Genomic DNA, 17063 nt, shown 5'->3' with positions numbered 1-17063 from the left:
TCCCTCCTCTCCCCATCCCCACGGCCCCACCTTTGGGGAGCAGCGATTGGCGTGTCTCTGAGGCTAGCACACCGTGGGACCTGGACCCAGCCACTGGAGAGAGACGTTTGTTTGTGTAGAGGAGGGGGCCATGGTGGTAGGGGGGCAAATCCTGTCCTTCCTGAGTAGGGGGAAGGTAGGATGCAGGGGGCTGTGGTCAGTCCTGTTGTCTCTGGAGTGTGTGATATGAATTCGTGGATTTGTTTTATTGGCCTCTTTCTTTTGGGCTCCAAGTTTTTCTTTTGTGAGCAGGTGAGGTTTACAAACACCCTCTCCCCGCCCTTCTCCAGTCAAGTCCCTTCTCTCCAGGTGCCTTCTCTGCTTTCTAGAAGGAAGGGGGCTGCACTGGAATTTGTCTTGGCCTAGTGACCGTCTTTATGTACTGGTCAGGGACAGACCTGATCTGCTTCAGCTTCTGAGAAATTGGGCCTTGTCGTGGCACTTGAGGAGGCGGGGCGGGTGTGTGTGTGTGTGCGTGCGTGTGTGTGTGTGCGTGCGTGTGTGTGTGTGCGTGCGTGTGTGTGTGTGTGTGTGTGTGACTGAGGACCCAGGAGAAGGCCTTTCTCAAGGTCACTCCTGGGCATCCACGTGTCCCACACAGCTGCAAGCCTTGATCCAAAGACTTTTCTACTTTAGATCTGAGAGCCTTGCAAAGTTCTGCAGTTTGGAGAAGCATCTGAACCTTCTTGGTAGAAGGCCTGGGTCTAGGAATTGGGTCAGGCACAGAAGGGACATTGTTTCCCCTGCTGTGAGGGTCTCCAGGCCATGCCTTCCCCAATCTCGGCCCTGCGGGTCAAGTCCAATGAGGACTGGTCTGGGGAGTTAGGTCATGGTGATGGGTTAGGTCAGGGATGAGAACAGCCCCTGATCCTATTAATCAGGTAGGGAGAGGGGCCTGCCAGTCAGTGTAGGCTGGTGCAGGTAATTGGGTATCCACCACATACTTCTCTGCTAAGATCACAATTTCCATGACACAGCCGCTCTCTAATGGAGCCTGTCAACTCAGAGCCTCAGAGCCCTGCGAAAGTAGGATCCTGGGCGTTAACCGTGCCTTCCCCATGCAGGACGCAGACGGCGGTTTCGAAGGGTCTTGGACTTGGCACCTATCAGGCCCGCCATCAATTACTCGGTAATTATTCCGCACAGCCTTGCAATCGGCCCGGGTCGCCGGCGTGCGCACCGGCAGACAGAAGGGGGAAGGTTGAGCGTCCCCCGGGGGCCCCAGCGCGCGCCGCGGGCCGAGAGGGCCTCTCCGAAGCCGCTGGAAAGGCCCCCTTTGACCGCGTGCCTGGGCCTAGCGCCGCCGTCTTTATTGGCAGCCGGAGAGGCTGTTTGGGGAAATGGAAAAACTTGTGTCGGCGGCGTCAGTCTTGCAAAGGGGGTAGCCAAGCAGTTTGCAGCGCGTTCTGTTCCTCGCGCTGCCGCCACCGCCTCGGCTCCTTGGAGCCTGCAGGGGAAGGGAGAGGGGGAGGAGGTGACCGAGTTCACGTCCCCACCGCCGCCTCTCCCGGAGTGATGGATGGCTGTCTTCCCGGGCGGGGGAGCGCCTGCACAGCTCCCTCTGCAGGGAGCGCCGCTCAGCCTCCCACACCAGGAGCTGTGGCTTCAGCAAGCTCCCTTTTCCCAAATGCTCGGGGAAGATGGGCTCTGGGTCAGTTAACTTGGCCGGTTACTTTCTATTAATGAGACCAGTCTTTTCGGTTTCATCCTGACCTGTGCCAGTCTTTCGTAAACGTCCGTCTCCCGCTCCAGGCTCCGCTGACCCCATATTTTATTACTATTACAAACCCGCGAGGGTCTTCTGTCCTCAGATGCCTTAGGCTCAGGAGGTAACAAACAGGACTCACCTGAGTTCCCTTGGGATGACACTTTGCCCTTGGGTTAGGGAACAACTCACCCCTGGGAAGACAGATGAGAGATGGTGGGTATCCATCCCTCTCTTCTTTAAGAGATTCCATTAATTGAAAGCTCTAGTTAAGTAGTTAATTACAGAAATAGATTCTATTTTGTCTTTCTTTTCTCCCTATCCCCAAATGGCCTTAATAAATCTTCAGTAGCTGGGAATTCTGAGATCAAAACCAGGGGGTGGGGCTGAGGGTTGGGGAAGAGAAACCCTTCCTATTGGAAGGCGCCTTTATTTTGCAGTTTGTCTCCTGTTAGGAGATCCTTGGGTCTAGCTCATGAGGCAAAATCAAATCCCAGCTGTTGGTCTCAGGGCAGGCTGTGTGGATGCTACTGCATCTGGGGGCCAGTGTACTTGAAAAACAACCTCACCAACAATAATGATGATGCAAATAATAACATGAGGCAGCTAACATTTCTTGGGCACCTAGTATGTGTCAGGTACTGTATACTCTGTCTCCAGTATCTTATTTAATCTTCAGAGCAGACCTATAAAGTAGGTGCTATTGTCATCTCCTTTTGTCAAGGGAGGAAACTGAGGCTCAGAGAGGTTAACTTGCTTATGGTGATACAGCTGGAAAGGAACAGAGGTGGAACTCAGCCTAAGTCCTTCTGATTTCAAAACTCTGGACTTATTCACTCTGCTCTATTGTTACAGAAACTTGCAGTTATTTGCTGCAAAGCTCATTTGTATCTGGGGAAATACCCTTTACAATTATTTTACAATTTTGCAATGAGTGGCTGTTTGGTTTTGCTGTTTCTTTTTTTTTTCGAAATAGAGTGAAAAAAAAGCCCCAGCTCTTACTTTCCAATGGGTCAGCCAGATCAGAGGAGGAAGAAACTGCTGAGTTTCATTGCTGACTTATATAACAGAGAAGTTGCCTTAGAATTATTTATCTTAAAAGTGATCAATTAATTTAACTAATATTTAATGCACTTACTGTGAAGTCTTATGGAGTATCTTCCTTTTGCCACTGTGCCCTTTTTCCAGAGTGGAGCTGGATTAACCTGTCCTCCCTGGGTACCCATTGTACTTGCTCTTCACCCTCTGTGAGGATGGGGAGGGCTACCCAGTGAGAAACCTCTGCACAAGCTGTTCAACCAAGTTGGCTGAGTTGGCCCAGAGCCATGGAGAGTGAGAAACTTTCAAATTTCAAAACTGCCCTGGGCCAATTTAATAAACTTCTGCCACCTCCATCCTCTCCACATTTTTGAATTCTCAAAAATGCACTCCCATCTAAGATGCGTACAAGAGTGGAAGGATTTTGGAATATTAATAATGCAGACTTTTACAGCACAGCAAGGTGAATTCTCAAGGGGTAGCGGTTAACATCTGCTTTCTCCTTCCCAAGATAACAATGGGAAAGCCTGTGCTCTGCACACACACACACACACCAAGCCAGGACTGTGAGAGCCGAATTTTTCTCTCTGCAAAGGGTAAATTGTCCCCAGATCTGGCACTAGAAACAATAACCAGAAAACTTGGATGTAGCGAGAGTGACAGTGATATAAGGAAAAAAAAGAAACAAAGCCAAATCTCTCATGGGGCTGTGAACAAGACCCTTTCTTGCAGGGGGTCCGAATGATGGTAAGAAGCTCTCTGCTTCCTCCCAGTGGGGCAATTCTTAGCAATCAGCATCAGAGCTGTGGTCCTGACATGTTCCCTGGGGAGCAGCAGGATGCTTTGTATCAGGAGACAAACAGAGATTCCGCCTCTGGTTTTAGACACAGGCTCTGGGGCATTCTGAGGGGGTCTTGTGTATGTCTTCTTTGAGGGTTTCTCTGCATCTGCCATCATCTCTGCATCTGCCATCATCTCTGCCCTCCATGGTAAAGAGTGTGACTGCCAGTGAACTCTGGAAACAGAGGAACCTGGGTCCCCATCCCATATCTGCCCATGTGAATCTCCATAAGTGAAGCCTCTGAACCTCTCTCTTCTTAGTTATAAAATGGGGATAGTAAAATTGGCCTGATGGGTTGTGGGTTGCTTAGCACAGAGTATGGCTCAGTACAAGGTTAACTATTTTTTTAAAATCACACATAAATAGCTACAGTCCACACTTGTTTTCTGAGACCCATTTCACACCCTTTGAGCTGCTCATTTTAGAGAATAAAATGCTCTGTAAATTGGGTAGAAACTAGGTGACCCAGAATTTCTGATCTAGCCTCACCCTATAGATTCACTTGAATAGTTTTATGGAAATGATCCAGAGTCAAATCTAGAAGCAGTGCAGTCATTCTTTTAAAGGGAATCTCTTGGTTAGTTTTATTAAAAAAAAAATGACCCAGAAGTTATTTTTAAAAATCAAGGGTGCCAACCTTGTGCTTGCAGCTACCTAGGGATTTTTATCATGCGATTTGGGGGCTGAAACAAATGTCCTTTTATGTTGCAGCAATATCTTGTGGCTCAGAGAAATGTGAAGAAATGGTCAGGCTTCATCGTACAGATGCCAGCCTAGCTGAATATTGGAAGCCCTGAGCTCACGTACTGGCTTCTTGGTTTCTATCTTTTGCTTGCATAATGCAATTTAAATCCCTTGTTAATTTCCAGGTCGAGTTTCATTCATGAGGATAATCTTTAATTGATGTTAAATATAGGGATCAAGTTAAGTGCATTATTTCTTTTTTACAAAGTGCTAATTGTTCATGTTCTCATAAATTATTTTCTCTTCTCATGTAGCAGGTTTTATGAAAGAACTTTTCAGCCAGTGCTTTTAACCTCATTGTATGAATATTATCCTGTAATCAGCAGGTCGTTCAGATCCTTCCTGTGCTGGTGATCTTTATGTCACCCTTCAGAGCAGAAAGGAGAAGAAAAATGAGCTCGTTTGGAGCATATGTATATATATATTTTTTTAAAGGTCTGAGCAAGTTATTGATTTTTATCTTGTTTAGTTTTAATTGTGATAAAATATGCATTGCATAAAAGTTACTATCTTAACCATTTTTAAGCGTATAGCTCAATAATGTTAGGTACATTCACAGTGTTGTGCCCCCAATTTTCTGAATGCTTTCTATCATGCAAAATGGAAACTCTGTATCCACTAAACAGCTACTCCCCATTCTTCCCTCCCGGCTTCCCTGGATACCAACCACCATTCCATCTTTCCTCTCTATGAATTTGACTACTCTAGGTACCTTGTATAAGTGGAATCATATAGTTATTTTTTTGTGACTGGCTTATTTCACTTGGCATAATGGCCTCAAGGTTCATCCATCCATATGTCAGAATTTCCTACCTTTTTAAGGCTGAATAATATTCTATTTTATGTAAATACTGCATTTTGTTTATCCAGTTATTTGTTGATGGACACTTGGGTGGATTCCACCTTTCAGCTGTTGTGAAAAATGCCTCTGTGAACATAGGTATACAGCCTGAAACTATTTCTGATTGTTTCATTTATTCTAAAAATGTTTAAACCATGCTCAGGAAGGACCCTGTGCTGAGCTGTCAGGAGAAAGATGCTATGTCCTCCTTCGAGGTACTTACATCAAGAGAAAGACAAGACAATAGTAATACCAACTATTTATTGGGCTTTAATGTACATCATTTTATTTAGTCTTCACCAAGACCCTCTGACGGAGAGGCTGTGTTATTCCTGTCTTACGTGCTAGGAAAGTGAAATTCAGAACCATTATGTCACTTGCCCAAGATCATCACCGTCCAGGAAACCCAGGATTTGAACCTAGGTCTGTTTGACTCAAAACTTGCATCTTTTCTTTTTGCCATGCTGTGTGACTTGCAAGATCTCAGTTCTCTGACCAGGGACTGGACCTGGGCCTGCTGCAGTAGAAGCACAGAGTCCTAACCACTGGACTGCCAGGGAATTCCCCAAAGCTGCATTCTTGACTCAAATAATATTGTGCCTTTTGGGATGGCATAACCTGTCCCCCCAACCCCAGGAAAAAAAAAGAAGAGAAGACCACTGACATCGTGCTGGGAGAATGCAGAGGGGATGAGATTGCTTCCTCTTGGGACTGGAGCAGACTTCTTGGAGGAAGTGATGTTTGGGCTAGGAGTAGGAAGAGGATGTGGGTGGGCAGAGATGGGAGGGAAGATTTCACAGAAAGGATTATCGTGAACAAACAAAGGGGAGAGAGAGCATGAAGATTCAGGGCAAGGTAAGTCCTTTGGGTGAAGTGTGAAAGGCTAAGAGAGGGGCTGCAGAGAGACCCATGGAGTCTAGCCGTTAGAGCTGGAAGGGCTGAGGGATGTGGATGCTCTTTTCTCAGAGGAGGAAGTCAAGGTTCTAGGAGGAAAAGAAAGTTCAGATTGCCAGACTCCAGACGAGTGCTTGCTCCACAGCAGATTGGAAAAAGGTCGAAGGGTCTGGCTGTGGGGGTGATGGGAAAGCCTTGAAGATGTTTGAGCAGAAGTATGATATGGTGTGGACTACCTGGGCATTTGAGCTTGTATCGTGAGCCCCAGAACTCCAGGGCAGTCCGAGACAGTGAGGGGCAGTATTACACACACCAGGGCTATTGTGACTCTGCCCCCTACTGGTGCTCTGTGGGCCAGTGCTGAGTAACCCTCTCCCCTAAATCCTGCTGTTGTGTGTTTAGCTGCTCAGTCGTGTCCAACTCTTTGTGGCTCCATGGACTGTATCCCTCTGGGCTCCTCTGTCCACGAGATTCTCCAGGCAAGAATACTGGAGTGGGTTGCCATACTCTCTTCTAGGGGATATTCCCAACCCAGGGATTGAACCCAGGTCTCCCCATTGCAGGTGGATTCTTTACCGTCTCAGCTACTAGGAAAGCCCCCAAATCTTGCTAGAAGCTAGTAATTGTCTCCCAGGAAACTAGTGAATTTTCTTCTCCCATCACGGGTAAATTTCCAGACTTTTAAAAAACAGCTGGAGGCAGTATGTGTGAGGGAGGTTAGGAACACAGCCTTGGGAGTCAGACAGATGCTAGTTGAACCCACTTCTTTCTGTTATAATTTTCTTGGTGTCAAAAGAGGAATGCAGGGACTTCCCCTGGAAGTCCAGTAGTTAAGACTCCTCTCTTCCACTACATGGGGGCTCGGGTTCGATCCCTGGTCAGGGAACTGAGATCCCATGTGGTGGGAAAAAAAAAAAAAAAGGAATACAGTAGGACTCTCCTACAGATTAAGTGAAATACCATTTCAAAGAGAGGAGGGTACTGGGCATTCGGAGGCTAGTGTTTAGTGTGTTCAATGTCAGGGCGGTTGTGGGTATTCCCAGGATGGCTCAGCAAGATGTTTTCTCTAAAGAAGCAGCCCAGTTGGGGCAGTCAGCACCTGCACTCTGGCTGCAAATCCTGCCCTTGGTCTAGAACAACAGAGAAACCAAAGACAGCCCAAAGGCCAATGTCGGGTATCAGGCGACTGAGTTTTGAATTTTGAAGGCCCTGCTTAAGTTGGAAAAGCTTGCTGCTTGGGACTGAAGAAGTTAGACCTTTCTCTTCTTTCCACAAATTATTATTTGTCTGCCATGCCTCCTGTGGCAGGGCATTCCCAAATGATGTCCCCACGTGGAAGTAACTGAAGCCCCACTCAAGCTGTGTAACTCCTACCCTAGGCATGGCCCTTCGCAATCTATTAGAGCTTTTTTGGTACATGCTTGTGGCGGAATCTATTTTTGACATATGAATGCATTTTGCTTTTTTTTTTCTCCTATTCTCCAGTCCTTATGCTCTAAGCCAATAGCCTGGCCCTTCAAATTCCTGGGGCAAAGCAGGAGTTGATTGAAGAGAGGGCTCTTGTTCTATAAAAGCCAGAGTTCCTTGAAAACGTGATGCTGACTGGCTTAGAAAGTAGGGACTGCCTTGCAAAGCACTGAGAGAGGGAGAAGACAGAGGCTTCATGAGCCTGGGATGGGAGAGGGTAGTGAATTCCTCCAAAGGGATCCCAGGGACCCATTTCTGGGAGAGAACACAGCCTCGGAAGGCTGGCAGAGTATGGGGGTAGCAGAGTTGGTCTGGCCTAAGGGACTGTGAGGCTGGGTCTCCTGGCACATCCTTTGGAACAAGTAGGGCAGGTAGTGACCAGAGGGCCTGTCTGAGGCTTGGTCCTGCCCAAGACCCCAGTATCCTGGAGCAACCTTGGGGCAAGGAAGAGACCTAGTCATGCCTGTTTAGATTTCCAATGGTTTAGAGGGCTGGGTCTTCAGAGCTGGACTTAAACTTACTTAAAGAAAATAAAAAGATTCCTTGGCCACTTGAGTGTGAAGGTTGCACTTAATACCTGCCACACTCCATTTGAGTCACACAGCCCTGGAAGGGAAGTGGGCAGGCACTGATGACTCTGTGACAGGTGAGTAAACCTGCTCCAAGAGGGCAGTGAAAGCTCCCACAGCAGGGCGGGGAGGCAGGCAGGGTGCCCACCCGGCTTCAGGGTAGCACTTTGCTTGTGCCTTGAGATTTTCTGCAGGGACCCAGGGGAATGTGGATGGACAGCTTTCAGCTGAAGTCATTCTTTCACTTTCCATTTGGTCACTCATTCAACACAGATATAGACCACTTCCTATACCTGGAGACAGTGCTGGCTGAATATTTCACTGTACTGATATGCTATATTTTATTTTTCCATTCATCAGTTGATGGACATTTGAGTTTTAACACACGCATGTGTGCTAAGTCACTTTAATCATGTCCAACTCTTTGTGACCCTGTAGCCCTCCAGGATCCTCTGTCCATGGGATTCTCCAGGGAAGAATACTAGAGTGGGTTGCCATGCCCTCCTTTAGGGGATCTTCCTGACTCAGGGATCAAACCTGAGTCTCTTATGTCTCCTGCATTGGCAGGTGGGTTCTTTACCATTAGTGCCACCTGGGAAGCCTGAGTTTTAATACACTTTAGCTATTATGAATAAAAGCTGCTGTGAACATTCATCGGAGAAGGCAATGGCACCCCACTCCAGTACTCTTGCCTGGAAAATCCCATGGGCGGAGGAGCCTGGTAGGCTGCAGTCCACGGGGTCGCTAAGAGTTGGACACAACTGAGCAACTTCACTTTCACTTTTCACTTTCATGCATTGGAGAAGGAAATGGCAACCCACTCCGGTGTTCTTGCCTGGAGAATCCCAGGGACAGGGGAGACTGGTGGGCTGCTGTCTATGGGATCACACAGAGTCAGACACGACTGAAGTGACTTAGCAGTAGCAGTGAACATTCATATACAAGTTTTTGTGTGGACATATGTCTTCAATTCTCTGGGGTATATACCTAGAAGTAGAATTGCTGAGTCATATGGTAACTGTTTAACTCTTTTCCAATCACTACAGCATTCCCCATTCCCACCAGTAGTGCATGAGGGCTCCAGTGTCTCCACATCCTGCCTGTTTGGCTACAGCTACCCTAGTGGGTGAGGTAGTAAGGCCATTGTATTTTTAATATGATTTCCCTGATGAATAATGTTGAGCATCTTTTCATATACTTATTTTCATGTACATTTGGTATATCTCTTTTGGAAAATATCTATTCAAATTCTTTCCCCACTAAAAATAATCAGGTAGGTATCTTTTTATTATAGAGTTGTAAGTTCTTTATATATTCTAGATACAAGTCCCTTAACTAGATGTGTGATTTGCAAATATTTTCTCCTATTTTGGTGATTGTCTTCTCTTTTTTTAGCCCAACTGTTTTAAATTTTGATGTAGTTCAGTTTTCCTTTGTACATGTGCACACACACTTTCAGTATCTTATGTGAAAAACCATTGCTTAACATGAAGCTACAAAGATTTACTCCTGTGTTTTCTTCTAAGAACCCTACAGCTGTAGCTCTTCCATCCAGGCCTATGATCTGTTTCCAGTCCTTCTTTGTGTATGATGACGTGGCTGTCCAGTAGTACCAGCACCATTTGTTGTAAGGACTAGTCTTTCCCCTTTGAGTTATCTTTTTTTTTAATTAACTTATTTTTAATTGAAGGATAATTGCTTTACAGAATTTTGTTCTTTTCTGTCAAACCTCAACATGAATCAGCCATAGGTAAACCTATCTTGACTCTGTTGTAAAAAATCAATTTACCAATAATGTGAAGGCATGTTTCTGGACTTTCATCTATTTCATTGATCTATGCCTATCCTTATGCCAGTGCCATGCTGTCTTGATTACTGTAGCTTTGTAGTAGGTTTTGTGCCCCCTTCTCCAGTCCCTTTCCTCAGGCTATGGGCAGGGGGCACCAATGGTGGAAAGAGGCAGCTGCTCTTTTTAATTGATACTGGGGCAGCAGATGCATGAACACTTACATTTGAACCAGGGCTCCTTAGCCCCTTCTTAAAAGGTGTCACCCCAAGCATAGCCTTCTCCAGCCTCCTCATTTAAACTTATGGGCCTGAAAACTTCAGTCGCAAAGAGAACGCCTCAGTCTACCTTAGAGACAAATACTTCTGCTCTTGGCTGCTTCCTTCAGCCGTGCGGTAGCTCCCTAGCTGTCAAGACCTCTGCCACTTCACCCCTCTGAGCTCCATTTACTTTGACAGTATTAATATCCACCTCTCAGGATTGTTGAAGAATAAATTAGATAATGTGTCAAGCACTAAGTACTTTAGAAGCATTTACTCCGATGAGATATGTACTGAGCTTCATTTTTAAGGTGGGGAAATCGAGGCACACAGAGAAGAGCCTGTAGATCAGGGCACCATATTATTTCGTGGTAGAGCTCGGACCCAAGCCCACTCCGGTCTCTGGAGCCTGTGCGCCCCCGCCGAAATTGCAGAGACGACGGCCTCCGCTCAGGGCATATTCTGGGGGGAAGCCTGTCCCTGCCCAGCCTCTTTTTCCCTGGCGGGCCGTCCCCAAGGAGGTCTGGTCGGTCAGGGCGGGAGGCAGGGGTCCTCCGGAGGCCACCGGGCCCGCGGCCGGCGCGCCTTCCCAAACCCGGGCAGCCGCGTTCTGCCTCGGTGGCCCCGCTGCTAAGGACGCGGCCTGGGATGTGCTGAGCATTCGGGCTGGAAAATGAGCACAAAAGAACAAACAGCAAGGCCTCGGAAATGCTAATGCGGCGCCCGCGTGGCTGGCGGCGGCGCAGCCCGGGGCCGCGGTCACGGCGCTCTGCCTCATTATTGCTGCCGGGGGCCCGCGGCCGCGAGCAGCGGGGGACACGGGGCCGCACGCGGCGCGGCTGATGGTGGCGCTGATGGCGCGGCGGCGAGGCCCGCGGGCTCAGCGGGCGCCCGGCTTGCCCGGGCCGCACGCTCCGGGGCCCCGCGCCCCCCGTGGCTCTGTGTCCCCCCCTCTCCCCGCTCTTCTCTGCTCCCGCGTGTCCCCCTCCACCCCGGGTCCTCCTTGGCCCCCGGCGTCCCAGAGGTCCCCGCGACCCTCTCCACTCCCGAGGACCCCTCCACCCCTGGTCTCCTGACCCCTTCCCGGCCCCGCGGCCCCAGTGAACCCGTGTGCCCCCGCGGCCCTCCAGGGCAGGCGCGCCGGGGGGAGGGCAGGGGACCGGGAGCGGGTAGGGAGGTCTGTGTCAAGAGCTAGGAGTGGGCGCCTCGCCGCCCCACCTCCCCGGTCGCTGCGGAAGCCTCCCCCTGATTCCTAATTCCCATTAATTTTCTAATGAAAAGGTCTTTGCTTCTTTTAAAATAAAAAAAAAGTGATCAACACTAGTAGTGAAAAGCTCGAACAATACCGCGACGCATGAAGTAAAAAGCGAACGTCCTTCCAACCTGTATTTCCCCAAACTTCCTTTCCAAAGATAAACACCTTTTACCATTGGTATGAAGCCTTCCAGACTTTTTAATATAGCAATTTGATTTTTTTTAAAAATTCATAATCGAAACATAATATAGGTCCTCCCTCCCTGCAGGCTGCAATCCCGTTGTGCATTCTGGTCTCTCACTTGCTTTCTTCCCGTAAGAATGTCCCTGGAGATCTTTCCACGTTATCAGGCCAAGTCCTGTGTAATTCTTTTCAAAACCATATAATAATATTCCAGAGCACCAGGGTATAATAATTAACTTAACCTTTCCCTTGCTACTCCTAATTAAATGCTTGCTACATGCCAGGTCTTTAAGCCCCTTACCTGTACCATCTCGTTTAATCATGGTAACGGAAGGCAAGTGTAATAATTCGTTTTTTAAGGAATGAAGAAACAGGCCCAGAGAGGTGAAGGAACTTGCCTGAGGTCACACAGCTAGTAAGTGGCAAAGTCAGGATTCAAGTGGACTTGACTCTGAAGTCTTGTTCATCTCCCAAAGCTCAGTGCCCAGCTAGATGTATCCTTTAGGTCACTGAGTGTTGGCGGGGGGCGCTTTGCTATATATATATGTGTATATATATGTATTTTTTTTTTAAATCTCACACACAAGCTCTACATCTTTTTCTGTGAGATTCTGCTGATTTCATCATGGTGATTCTAGACTAGTGACTTTGATCTGAGGATTAAATGAAATTGTATTGCATTCGTTTGTCAAAAAACAAGTATTAGTGGGTATGAAGTGAAAAGTAATTCTTCTACTCCAGATTTCTGGTTTCCTTATTAGAGAGGAAACTGCTGTTAGTAGTTTCTTGTGTATCTTTCTAGACATTTTCAATGCATACAGTTTGCCACATGAATAGTAGCATACTCCACAGGCTTCTGAACCTTGCTTTCCCCCCCGCTAACATTGTATTTGGAAATCATTTTGTATTGGCGTGTACAGATCGATCTCATTCTTCTCCTTGTTGTTGTTGTTTTTTTTCAATTCAATTTTGTTTTTGAAATAGGTAATACATTCAAAAGGTTCAAAACCCAGAATCATTGAAAGAGGAGTATATTGAGAAGTCTTACTCCTATCCCTGTCTCCCCTGTGGGAGTTCCCCTTCCACCTCGAGCATCTGCTTTTGTTAGTGTCTCTTTCCAACGTCTCTTTGTATGACATTCACTATACTTCTTAAAGTGTTTAGCTATCCTATTGACAAGTGTTTACGTTTTGCAGTTTGGGTGTTTTTTTTGGTGATCCCATAAAAAAAGCTGCAGCAAACGTACTTTTGGTACGTATGTGTGAGCGTGTCTGTACGAAAAATTCTTAGAGGCAAAATTGCTGGCTCAGAGAACAAGTAGATTGAAAATGTGAAACTTATTGCCAATTTGTCCTTCAAAGAAAGTCGTATCTGTTAATACCCTTGTTGATAATTCATGAGCATGCTGGTATCTCCATTTCTTTGTCTATACTAGGTATTATTACATTTTTTATCTTTGCCAATCTGCTAGGTAAAAAAATAATTCATTGTTTTAATGACTGAGGCTGAACATCTTTTAAAACGTTTAAGTCATTTGTGTTCTTTCTATGATCTTTTTTTCTATTGGGTTGTTGGACTTTTTCTTCTTGGTTTCCAAGAGTTCTTACATAATATTATGGAAATTAGCTTTTTTCCAGCTTGCCATTGTCTTTTGATTTGGTTTTTGTTTTGTCTGGCAGAAATTTTTACATTTTGGTGTAGTTAAATTGATTAATTTTGAAAAAATTCATCAGATGTGTATTTTACTTAGAAAGATCTTAAAAATGTTTTTTACATTTTCAAAAATATTATTCATGTTTTCTTTCATATGTTTCTAATTTTATTTTTTAGTGTTTAGATCTTTCATCTTTTCAGAATCTGTTTTAGTATAAGAAGTGAGGTAAGAATTTAATTTTTCTCCCCAAAATGGCTAGCCAGTTGTTCCAATGGTATTTATTAAAGAATCAAACATTTTCTCATTGTTTTGAAATGCCATCTTTATTATATACCTAATCCTGATATATGTTTCTATCTATTTCTAGACCCTTTATTCTCTCCATTGATTGGTTGGTCTATTCATGTTTCAGTACCAAATTATTTTAATTACTGATGTTTTATATTTTAATGTATAATAGGATCAATCGTATGCCATTATTCTTTTTTCCCCCAGAATTTTTCTGGCTGTATTTATATGCTTATTTTTACATATAAACTTAAGATTTACTTGTCTTGTTCCAAGAATTACTCTTTTGATATTTTGGGATTATGTTACATTTATGACATAATTTAGGGAGAATTGATATCTTTATTCTTTTCTGTCAAGGTCATAATATGACTTTCCTTTGCTCTGGAGGAGAAAATGCTCAGCAAATATTTAATTTGTTCTGTTATATTTTGCAGTGTCTTGGACATGGTAGGGCTACCTAGCTGGTTCTGCCCAGTGAAATATGAGTAAAGGGAACATGTGACACTTTGGGGCTGAGACAATGACAAACTCACGTGTGGTTTTCTCTGTTTTCTTCCTTTGCTTTGGTTATTATAGAAGCATGAGGTATCGTAGGATCCAAGCAAGCCTATTGCTGAACCACGTAGGAGGACAGCTGCTTCGGTACTCAGCTGACTTCAGGTGTGTTAAACCTGGGATTTTTGGTGCTGGTTGTTTCTGCAACATCATTTAGCCTGTACTGCCTGATGCATCTTCGGTAGTGCTTTAAAGCTTTGTTCTTTTAGATCCTGCTCATTTCTTGTTAGGTTTCTTTCTTTTTTTTGGTTGCTATTATAAATGACTTTTTTTTCCTTCCTGTGTATTTTCTAATGGCTTGTGATTTATATATAGGAAAGCTATCAGTGTTTATTGTTTTACATCTGTAATTACTCATCTTATGGAAACTCTTAGATTTTCTAATAGATTTTCAGTTATTTTGGATTTACTTTCCTTTTAAAAGTTTTAAGTTTTTGAGTTGAAGTATAGTTGATTTATAATATTATATTAGCTTCAGGGGTATAGCATAGTGATTCCGTATTTTTATAGATTATACTCCATTAAAAGTTATTAGGGGATAATGGCTCTTTCCCCCTGTGCTATACAGTATATCCTATTGTTTATCTATTTTATACGTAGTAGTTTGTATCTTTTAATCCCACACCCCTATTTCGCCCCTCTCCTTTTTGGTAACTACAAGTTCGTTTTCTATGAGTCTGTTTCTGTTTTGCATACACGTTCGTTTGTATTGTTTTCCGGGCTCCACATATAAATGGCCTTCTCTTTCTTATTTATTTGCCACTCTGGAGGTTGATAACTAAGTGTTCTAGGGCCAGGTATATTTTCTGTATTTGCAAAACAGTTAGACCATCTTTTAAAAAATTGAGAGCTTTCCCACAAACACCAAAAGCTGGAATCCTAGCTTCATGTGAAATTTTAGGTGATTAGACCACACTGGGTTGGTATTCCTGCAGGAGAAAATGCACTGGAACTCATGAGCTGCTGTCCTAAGATGGGTCGAGACTCCAGAATTTAACCTGTCCCTATTTTTTTAAAACCTAATTCTCTTTACTTTTTTCATTACCTGCATGGCCCCTGAAGGCATTTGAGTATGTAACCTTGTTGGTACTTTCAGAAAGAAATTAAGTTAATATTGATGGATAGTGGATATCCTTGACTTATTTCTGATTTTAATGGAAATGCTTCTAGTATTTTACTGTTAAGTATGAAGCTGGCTTTTTCCTCTAACATTTTATTATGAAGAATTTCAAATATCAGAAAAGTGGAGAGAATTGTATATAGCAAACACTCACATACCCAGCACCTGGTTGCTACAATTAACATATTATTACATGTTTTATTACATATCTATCCATCTACCATTCGCTTCATCCATCCATCATTCTATTTGAGTTTTTGGATGCATTTCAAAGTGAGTTGAAGACATCAGTGCAATTTACTTCTAAAAATTTCAGCATGCATCTCATTAACCAGAGTTCAATGTTTGAGATGGTTCCTTTTTTTTAGGAGGGTAAAATTTACATACAATTCAATGCACAGATCCTAATTCTACCATTCTGTGAATTTAGATGAATTCATACACTTCCATAACCTAAACTCTCATCAATATATGATATTACTATGATTCCAGAATACTATTGTATTCATTTCTAGCTCAGTTCCCATCCCTCCACCTCAGGCAACCACAGTTATGATTTTTTTCTTACCATAGATTAGTTAGATCTCTTCTAGAATTTCATATCAAATAAATCATTCTCTTATATAAGTTTTATTTCACAAAGTGTAACGGTTTTTGAGATACATTCATGTTGCTATAGGTATCAGCCGTCCTTTTATTGCTGAGTCTTATTTCATTTTTAGGAAGTGAGTGCTGTGTTCCCCCCGCCCCCCCCAAATTGATATGCTGAAGCCTGAGCCCCCAGTGTGATGGTACTTGGAGATGGGGCCCTTGGGAGACAGTTGGGGTTAGATGAGGCCATTGTGGTGGAGCCCTGGTCTGATGGTGTTAGTTCTTTTATAAGAAGAGACACTGCAGAGCTCTCTCTCTCCCTCTCTTTTTCCTCTCCATGTGCAGGTGCAATGAGAAGCTAGCCACCTGCAACCCAACAAAAGCACCTTCGCTAGAACCAGACCATGCTAACACCTTCACTTTGGACTGTCTAGTCTCCAGAACTGTGAGAAAATAGACTTTTGGGTTGTTTAAGCCACCAGTCCATGATATTTTGTTATAACAGCCTGAGCAGACTAAGATATTCGTTACATGAATATACTACAGCTTGCTTAACTATTATCCTATTGATGAATACCCAGATACTTTCCAGTCTTAGACTAATATGAATAAAGGTGTTATGAATATTTATGCAAAAGCCTTTTGGGGACATTTGCTTTCATTCCTCTAGAGAATATACCTAGAAAATTTGCTGGGTTGTAAGATAAGAATACATTTAATTTTATAAAAAAGTACCCGTCCTTTTTCAAAAAGTTTGGCATGTCCACCAACAATATATGAGAGTTCCAGTTGCTCTGTATCCTAGCCAACACTCAGCATTGCCTAAATTTTGTGCTGATGCTTAAGATGTATAAATCATGTTAATGAAGTATCTACCTATTCCTATTTTATTGAGTTTTTCTGTTTTAAAAATCTGGAATGAATGTTGAAACTTATAAAATCTTTTTCAGCACCTGTAAAATGATCATATGGTCCTTATTATTTAATTGGTTGTTATAGTGAATTATAGTGATAGATTTTCTAAAACTGAACCAGCCTTGCATTCCTGGGATGAACTCCATTTAGTCATGGTATATTAGTCTTTTAATATGTGGTAGGAGCCAGTTTGCTAATAGTCTATTTAGATTATTATTCAATATTCATGAATAGGATAAGATATTTTCATTTTTGGTTCTTTGTAGAGTTTTGGCTTTGATATTATACTGACTACGAAAACAGATTTGGAAGCTT

At 44.0% G+C, this 17063-nt stretch overlaps 1 long non-coding RNA gene across 1 annotated transcript; it reads left to right on the top strand.

Moving 5' to 3' along the window:
• Window positions 1-1030: 1030 nt before the first annotated feature.
• LOC147375037 (uncharacterized) lies at window positions 1031-16794 on the top strand. The gene is made up of 3 exons (XR_015156081.1): window positions 1031-1168; window positions 14144-14227; window positions 16179-16794. It is a non-coding gene; the product is annotated as an uncharacterized LOC147375037 (long non-coding RNA).
• The last annotated feature ends 269 nt before the right edge of the window (window positions 16795-17063 follow it).

Source organism: Bos grunniens, chromosome 3, assembly GCF_055505025.1.
Source record: "Bos grunniens cultivar Pamir isolate PY7600 chromosome 3, Bosgru_T2T1.0, whole genome shotgun sequence".
NCBI classification, from domain to species: Eukaryota; Metazoa; Chordata; class Mammalia; order Artiodactyla; family Bovidae; genus Bos; species Bos grunniens.
Note: the sequence above shows the minus strand (reverse complement) of the source record. Positions and strands in the feature narration are given on the sequence as shown.